General features: G+C 38.0%; 1 long non-coding RNA gene across 1 annotated transcript; it reads right to left on the reverse strand.

The window, feature by feature from the left end:
* Positions 1-192: 192 nt before the first annotated feature.
* On the reverse strand, positions 193-8,468 carry LOC140639460 (uncharacterized). The gene is made up of 3 exons (XR_012036172.1): positions 8,289-8,468; positions 4,433-4,463; positions 193-623 (listed from the first exon to the last, which is right to left on the reverse strand). It is a non-coding gene; the product is annotated as an uncharacterized lncRNA (long non-coding RNA).
* Positions 8,469-8,796: the final 328 nt, after the last annotated feature.

The following is an 8,796-nucleotide window of genomic DNA, read 5'->3' on the forward strand; positions in this document are numbered from 1 at the left end:
TTTGTATCTAGGGGAAATTCAAGCATATAATCCTCTCCATGACAAAAAATTAAGGATAAACTCATATTTTTGAAATATTTGGCATGTGGCATATGAAGTGTGAATTTATTGGTCATAGTTTTATTGAAAAAAGAAACCAATCCCATGAGTTGATGTACTATTGCCAAATTATTACAGAGACATGGTAAAATATTGAGGTCAAGAACTAGGCTGTAAAATTTTAATTTTGGCATTTTTCGTATGACAAATGATTAATGGGAATCTGATTGAATAGTAAATGTGTCTTTAAGAATAGGCTAGATTGAAGACTTATGGTCTTTCAAGACCTGGTAGTTTCTGATCCTCGGTTTTGCCAATGATTTACTCCAAAGATAATAATATGAATAAGATAAGTAGTACTGTAGAGCAGATGATTACAACTTTGAGCTAGGCTCTAAGGATTTCTAATCTGAATTCAAATGAGCTCCTGAAATGTGTATCATCAATAGATCCAGTTTTCAATGATCACGGACACTTATGGCGACCAGGGCTGCTGTCCTTGGTGCTGATGGTGATATTTCCATTGATGCTCTTTTGAGTGAGAGTGAGGTGGAGTGGGGCAGAGGGAGAGTTTAGGCATCATCCTAGAAAACGAAAAAAAAAGTCTCATTCATTCAACCAGTAATCATCACTTTTACTCTGCTAAGTCCATGTAAGTAACTCCGAAGTTTTTCTGGTATTTCTCATTTCTTAATCAAGTTTATTTTTTTTTTAACAGTAACAACATTTTTTATAAAGGGTTCAAAGTGATTCCCCTTTAGTGTTTTATTTTCCATGCTGAGTTCTTGGTTTGCTATATTAGCTTTCATATGCATATCATGTCAGGGAGTTTATTTTTTGTATTTCATCAAATTTAAATACCCATTTTACATGATTTCTTTGTGTTCACCTTTCCACAGCCATGGAGGACACTTCAGTTCATTTTCTCTCAATTTAAAAATAAATCAAGTTGAAATTAATTGATCTACATGAATGGAAACTTTCTATTATACCTTATTTCTTCCTCTACAACAATGTATCTGATCCTCCAGTCTATTATTAATAACCCAAATTCCTTAGGCTGATGATACTATTTGTTGGTCAGTGTGGAAGAATACTATGAGTCATTGTCTTCTGCTTTTAATTTTTTAAAGTATTATAAAGATTTTGCTTAATTTCTCCATTTTATTAGCATTTCACTGATCAAAGGTCAGTATATTTCACACCAGCAATTTTCTTTCAGGCTACTTATTTACCTCCTATTTAACTTTTCTTAATGCAACTCATTTCCCCCCAGTTTTCTTAGAAATATTTCTCTCCCTTCCTTTGTCTCACTTGCGAGGGAAAAAAGAGGCCAATTCAGACTATTCAGCATATGAGTTTTGATGGCACTATCTCTATAGTAAAGGGAATGGAAGCTGAAGGCTTTGATGTGGAATTAGGGAGAATAAAGAACCAGTGCATTGAACCTCTAAACCCACTGAAAAATGCATAGTAAATGCATTCAGAATCCTTAAAAGTCAACATTTACTTCCCTATCTTTCTTTAACTAAACTTACTTTTACCGAAGAACAAAATCTTTATTTTTTCAGGTTTTCTCTTTACTTTTTTGATGTTTCAACCATATTATTTGTCGTATATCGTTTTCTAATGCAATTGTGCACTGTTTCAGCTTGAACTGGAGTTTAAAAGCTTTTGTGGACTGGACCTTATTGGTGTTGTATATCATTTCATTATGTCTTTGAGGTCAAAACAACTGGCACATAACTTTTGGAAAATATTCATTTCCATCATAGGGCCATCTCTGTATTAATTTCTTATACTTGATGGATTTTATTAAGTATTTCATTGCCATCCATTTATTTTCAAAACTGAATGCCTCTATTTCCTTTGCATCAAACAAATAACCACCTTAGTAGGTTTTTCTTTATTCATACTCCATTTTTAAAAAGATTTTTTAAAAATTTATTTATTCATGAAAGACACACAGAGAGAGGCAAAGACATAGGCAGAGGGAGAAGCAGAGACTCCCTGCAGGGAGCCCTATGTGGGACTGGATCCAAGGACCCCAGGATCACGACCTGAGCCAAAGGCAGATACCCAACCGCTGAGCCACCCAGGTGCCCCCACACTCCATTTTTAAATATCTATTCATTTATTCACATGACAGCAATTCATGACAATTATTAATAGAGTACCTAGTACATACCAGACATCATACTAAGTCCTGGAACAGAGATGTTTAAGAAATAGTCCCTATCTCAAGTATTCATGCTCTAGTAGGGAATGCCAGATGAACAAACATTATGAGACAGTGTTAACTGAATTATGACAGAGATACAAAGCACCATAGAAATATAGAAAAGGGAACCAATTTATCCACTGGATCTAGAGCTGGAAACTTTATGATAGGACCTTGAAGAATTGCCCTTACTGGATTAATAGCTGGAAGTGATTACTGGCCCTAATTGTGATACATTTAGTATAGTGATATGGCTTTGGCATCAGGCAGATCTGGAAACAACTTCTGGATCAACCACTTTCTAAGTGATGTTCTCTCTGAGAGTCAGTTCTTTCATCTACAAAGTGGGAAGGATGACACTTGCCTCACATGTGGTTGAATAAGATAACGATGCTTGTACCTTTTCTGTAAGTCTCTCCCCCTGAAAGTTAGAGAGACTGAGAGCAGTGGAAGGACCAAATTCTGATAATAACTCTTGGTAATACATAAATCCGTGTCTAAGTTATATATGTGCCTAATCTTTTTGATTGTCATCACAATCCTAATAAGTATATATTATTTTTTTTAGTGTCCCTGGTTCATAAGGAAGAATACAGTTGTTTAGAGGAGTTACATGTTTTGCCCCAAGAATAGTGACAAATAGAGCTAGAGTTTGATCTAGCATAGCACTGAAGCCCCAGTCTTTATCCACTCCTCTACTCTTGTTCTCTGCCCTGTTCTGTTAAAGTCATTGAGTATGGGAGACTTGTGTCCCATGGATTTTGGTTTCCAGACAGAAGAGTAGGTTAGATATTAGACTATATATCCCATGGGGACATATATTATGTATATTTTGCTAAGTTAAATACCCGACATGTTGCACAGGATTCAATACTCAGAATACTTATATGTTTAAAAGTGAAGGCTTTTTAAAAGTGAAGGCACAGGATTTAAAAGTGAAGGTTTTTTAAAAGTGAAGGCACAGGATTCAATACTCAAAACACTTATATGTTTAAAAGTGAAGGCTAAGCTGATGTAACAAAAAGATTCAAAACACAGATGTTTATTTTCTTCTCACATTACAGTCCATGGTAGGTAGTCTTGACTGCCATTTTCAGTAAGTAGGCAGCAGAAAGCAGACTTCCAGGTCAAGGATTTTCTTTAAAGCAAGTAATGCCAAAGTTGCCCCTATCACTTCCATTTACTTTCCATCAGTGCAAATAGGTCACTACATCTCTCTGCAAGGTGGGCTGGACAATTTTGGTTCTTGCTGGATAGCTACTTGCTTAGAAAGGAGAGGAGAGTAGATTTGGGGACACTACCATCTATTTCCACCACAGTGTTCAAGGAAAATCTATTGAATGAGTAAATAAAGAAAATCAAAGATAGTAAGTAAACATGGGCCCCAATGAGACCAAGACAAAGATGTTAGCTTAATCCATGAGCTTACAGACCCATGCCAGCATGCCAATATGTCTTTCTAGCTAATTCTTGCCAAAACACATCTTTAGTTATAGCCACCTATTGTAAGTATCTCTTCACTATACTGTTTTCCTTTAATCTATGGCTGTCAACTTTTCTCTGGAATGTCAGAATAGGATCGAAGTCACAGAAGAGTTTTTGTGAGTTCCATGGATTATGCTGCTCTCTTAAGGAAGATAAAGTGACAGGTTGTACAGCACTTATCTGTATCACCTGTCAGGGACTCTTCATCCTGGGGCAGAGGAGAGTATTAGGAGTTTTAGCTGGTTACTTGTGAGCCTCTTCAGGACTCCTCTGTTGGCATTAGGAGAGAGTATCTCTGACACTGGCAAAATGTGGTTTTAGTTCTCCTAAAAGAAAGTGCTGGAAGTTTTCTACCTTTGGACTTCTAGACTGTGTCAGATCAATATCCTAGCTGGGAACTCCATCTTAGCAACTTCTTCTTTTCTGTAATGTAACACTTTCTTTGTTTCATTAGAGAATTTTTTTCACAGCCACTGCAGGGGCATGCATTGTATGATGCCCGACTGGTAGCAGATAATTCACCCCACACAGAGCGTGACCACTCTTGTTTGTTGCCTGAGGGTACAGCAGATCCTTATTAATTTCACTGAGGCAACAGCCAGAATTACAATAGACTTTGTGAATGTATAAGAGAAAAAACTACATTTTGGGGAAGTAGTCAGGGAGGCTGTATTCTTCCAGACTTACCAAGGTGGAACCTTTTTCTCTCACTTGCAAGCTGAAAAAATAAAGAATAACTACTGAAACCTTATATCTCTTTAAGCTCGTTCATTCCTAAGAGCTTAAAGTGACTCTGTAGACCTACATCTCATTTATTTCCACAACATCCCTGTGGAGTCAGAGACTAGTTTTTCTTTTACTGTCCAGAGGGAAGGTAATGCCCTGAGAACTTAAGTGATTTGTATTCAAAGTAAAAAAGTGAGTCAAATTGTAAAGCCAATGTTTGAAACCAGGTGTTCTGACTCCTCACCTAGGGGCTGCTTTAGGATGACAGTATTGAGGGAAGAAATATAGGGAGAAGTCAAAATATATGATAAAGACACACATGTCATGTTGTATCAATGTTCAGATCTGGTAATGTTTCTTAGTTCAGAGATTTAAAAAAAATGCTCCCAATGACTTGACAATATTTAATGATGTGAACTGTTCTTACTCCCTTAAACCACAGGCATAGAAATCATTATTCTGTATTTAGTTTGGAATGATGCCCTGAAATCAGAGCTCCTAAATAGCACTAATGATTTCTTATATTTTGGGAAGAATGGGGGACATTGGCCATGAACATAATTGATGCTCATTAAATTGTTGTAGAATAGAATAGTTATTATACCAAATTGAAAAGTGGATCTAGATTCACTCATAGACCTACAGGTTGAAGCAGGATCTTTTTAACTCCTATGCTACTTTGTGCGAATTAGGAAAAGTGCTTTTTTTTTCTAGGTGAACACAGCCCCAAACCAAGGTGCATAGCTTGGTGAGCAGAACCGTGGCTGAATTTCAGCCTCATTTATCTATCCCCTCACCTGGATGCTCTTCATGGCAATCTTGAGGAAGAACAACAGGAACAACAACATCTAGCCTTTAGAGTCATCTGGCCCACTTTCCCCCATTCTGGAAGTATAACATCATCACTACCCAGCAATAGAAGTGAATCCATTTTAAAAGATATCTTGGAAAGATATTTCCACAACCTCATCAGTTATTCATAATAATATTCTGGAGTCCTTGAGGTTAGGATAAGGTTTATCTGCATATGCAGGGTGACATTCTGATCGTCACAGAGAGGAAACTGACATTTACACATAATTCATCAGGAAGTCAGTCTTAGGTACTATGTGTCTCTTGGCACAAAAAGGTCAGAGAGATCCTGGGAAACCCTGAATTACAGTAGGGCCTTCTCGTAGATTCATCCTTCTATATGGATGGATAATTTGTCTGCATTGACCTTGTTACCAACTTTCACTTGGGACCTGAATTAGTGTGATCAACCATAAAACAGATAGGAAAATAGAGTATTAAAAGACATTAAATACATGAAAAGTAGAACCTTAGCAGATCTCTTTGATCTCAAATGAAATGCACTGCATGGTGGGCAGTGAAAAGAACAGTAACAAGCAGGACTGCATAGATTATGAATTTATGGATTTAACAAGCTTCATTAAAGGTCCATTTATAATGAGCTCTCCACTGGAAGTAGAGAGCATCGGAGGGAGGTGCTTGGGATATAGATCTAGCATGGTCAAACTTCAGACAGCCATTCAGAGGAGAGAGCCTTAAGTTGCCCTGAATCAGGACTTCAGGGATCTACATAGGTCATGAAGATTGCAGGAAGCTCTAGAGTCCCCAGGATGTAACTACTTCCTACAAAGAGAATTGGTTCCTACAGAAGTAGTTCTCTTTCTTGGGCTCTCTTAATTTCAGTAAGAATATGATTCTTAGCACATGGCCACACTAATGTTTGATGATGGTTGTATTTTAATTCACAGATTAAGAAAAGGAAGTGAACAGAAATAACTTGCTCAAATGGCATTAACAAACTTTTAAAATTTCCAGTTCTGTCTTTGAACATATAAGTCCATAGAATATGAATCAGTGCTATTTTGTTGTGTGCTTGCAATGTGGATGCTTATAATGTGCATCAATTACTATGTAAAGTTCTGTGTGGTCTGAATTATATCTCCCTAAAATGGTGACGATCTAACCTCCAATGTGAGTACATTTGGAGACAGGGCTTACCTGGAGGAAAAGTTAAATGAAGTCATGAGGGTGAGTGTCCTTTAGGGACTAGTGCTCTTATAAGAAGAGGCACTAGAGATCTCTCTTCTCATGCATGCATACAGAAGAAAGGTCACGTTAGGAAACAGAAAGTGGTCATCTACAACCCAAGATGAGAGGCATCACCAGAAACCAGCTCTGATGGCAGCTGGATCTTAGACTTTTCAGTACTGTGTGAAAATAAATTTATGTTGTTTAAGGCACTCCCTCTGTGGTATTTTTTTATGGCAGCCCTAGCTGATTAATAAATAAAATTAGCTCAAGTAAGCTTCTTAATCAGGCATGTGGTATTATTTTGGGAATTCAGTATAGTGATGAATGGTATAGGTTTTAGAGCTCAACCATGTGACTTCAAATCCTGGATCTATCACTCATCACTTAAGTGATCCTGGGCAAGTTCTCAACTTTTCTGTGCTTTATGCTTTTCGGTCCACAAGGTGGTAATAATAATAGTGTCTTCCCTACAGACTGTTAAGAGGGTTAAATGACTCAGTGTTTAAAAGTCTTATAGTGCCAGGCAGAGAGAATTCTCAGATAAAGACACTGAGGCTTAGGGAGATGAATTTGGTCAAGATCACCCTACTATTAAACAGGGATATATCATTATTGAAACCAGATTATTTATAGAAACCATGTCCTTAACCTTTACACTGCATTGGTGCTGGCAAAGGATAATCAAGCAAGAAATGCAGTAAAATCCTTTTTCTAATAATTTTGAAATGTGCTTGCTTACACTGCAGGGCCAGGGCTGTGGTGGAACCTACTCTATACCCCTTTATTTTGCTAAAATTGCCAGGGTTTGAATGTCTGGCAGAGAAGGGGTCTTTTATTATTTCTCTTACTTTTTCAACATGGTCCTGACTTGCTTCCGCTTGTCTCAGCAGTCTTAGGAAATGTCCAACATTCATGGTGAGGACACCCTTGCCATAAAGTACATGGGGACATTCGGCTAATAGAAAATTCTACATAAGAAACAGCAAGTGGGCACACAGGCTCTGAGAATTCCAAGGTGACATCAGTGCACCAAATTCCTTCCATTTCTTCTATTGGGCAGAGTGACTTAGATGGGTTTGTGACATTTTGAGGGCTTCTAGTTTCCGTGTAGCTTCTTGGTCTCTGTGGCAAAACTGAATATTGGGAACAAGCAGGAAATCCCTGTCTGCTTTGTCTCCAGTGAACCATTACTCTGCCCTCCACGGTTGCACTTCTGCTGGCTCTGGCCTTGCTTCTCTGGTTGCTGAACTGTGACTGCAGCATGCCCCACCTTGGGGGAAGTTGCAGTCCACGGAGCTGTTGACAATTCAGTACACTCCTGACCTGAGACCCTCATGCTAAATCCTCTGTAGTGTGGCCAGAGGGAGGACAATTTAATTGCTTTGGCTGCTGATGGACCATCTTCTCACCTTTGCTTCTGAAGCCTTGCCAGAGACATTTTCTAACTCATTTGACCTCCCAAGATCCTTTCTCTGTACCTACTTGGTTCTTTAATTCCTGCTTCTCTTCTTATTATACCCTGTGTTCCTGTCTCTTAATGCTTAACAATAATTCACCATATATTTCAAGGTCATTGAGGGTAAGAACTGTGCAAGTGTGTAACCTCACACATATACAGATTTCTACCAGACACGATCTCTCTCTATATATATACTGAATGAATGAACCAGTGAATGTATTAATGGATTACACTTGGTTGCTCTTGAGAGGACCTAGCAATGTATACTTCCATGTTACAGACTATTGGAAGATAAAGGATGGAAAAGATATTTACTTGGATACATGTGCTACCATGAAACATGGCCAGAAGTCAGCATCTTCTCCCGCAGGCTGGCGATACTTGGGAACCTGAAGGTGCTGGTAGGTGTTAAGACTATGGCTTAATTGAAATTCTCTAGCTTCTTCAATTGTCAGAACTAAATGCTATTCTGAGAGGGAGCTCTGTTATTCCCATGGTAACAGGACTCCATTACAGGCGTGACATGACAAAGCTGTCCTTGTTTGAGGACACCTGGGAATTTCTGGTATAGACAGAAATACCCTTAAAGGCAAATTATACATACATATTCTGTGTAATTATGTGTGCAGGCATAGATATGCCTAATTTAGCCACACCTTTCATTTGGGCCCCTTTATCATTAGACTTTTAACGACTCAAATCTCAAGTGTGGATGTAGTTTGAAGTGCTTTATCTTCTTAAAGAAGAGCTCATCGAAATTTTGTAGTATCTACCATTAATGTGGTGCTGCTCTTGGTCAGGAAAGAAAAAAAATCTAATCCTC

Source organism: Canis lupus, chromosome 9 (assembly GCF_048164855.1).
Source record: "Canis lupus baileyi chromosome 9, mCanLup2.hap1, whole genome shotgun sequence".
In the NCBI taxonomy this organism is placed as follows: domain Eukaryota; kingdom Metazoa; phylum Chordata; class Mammalia; order Carnivora; family Canidae; genus Canis; species Canis lupus.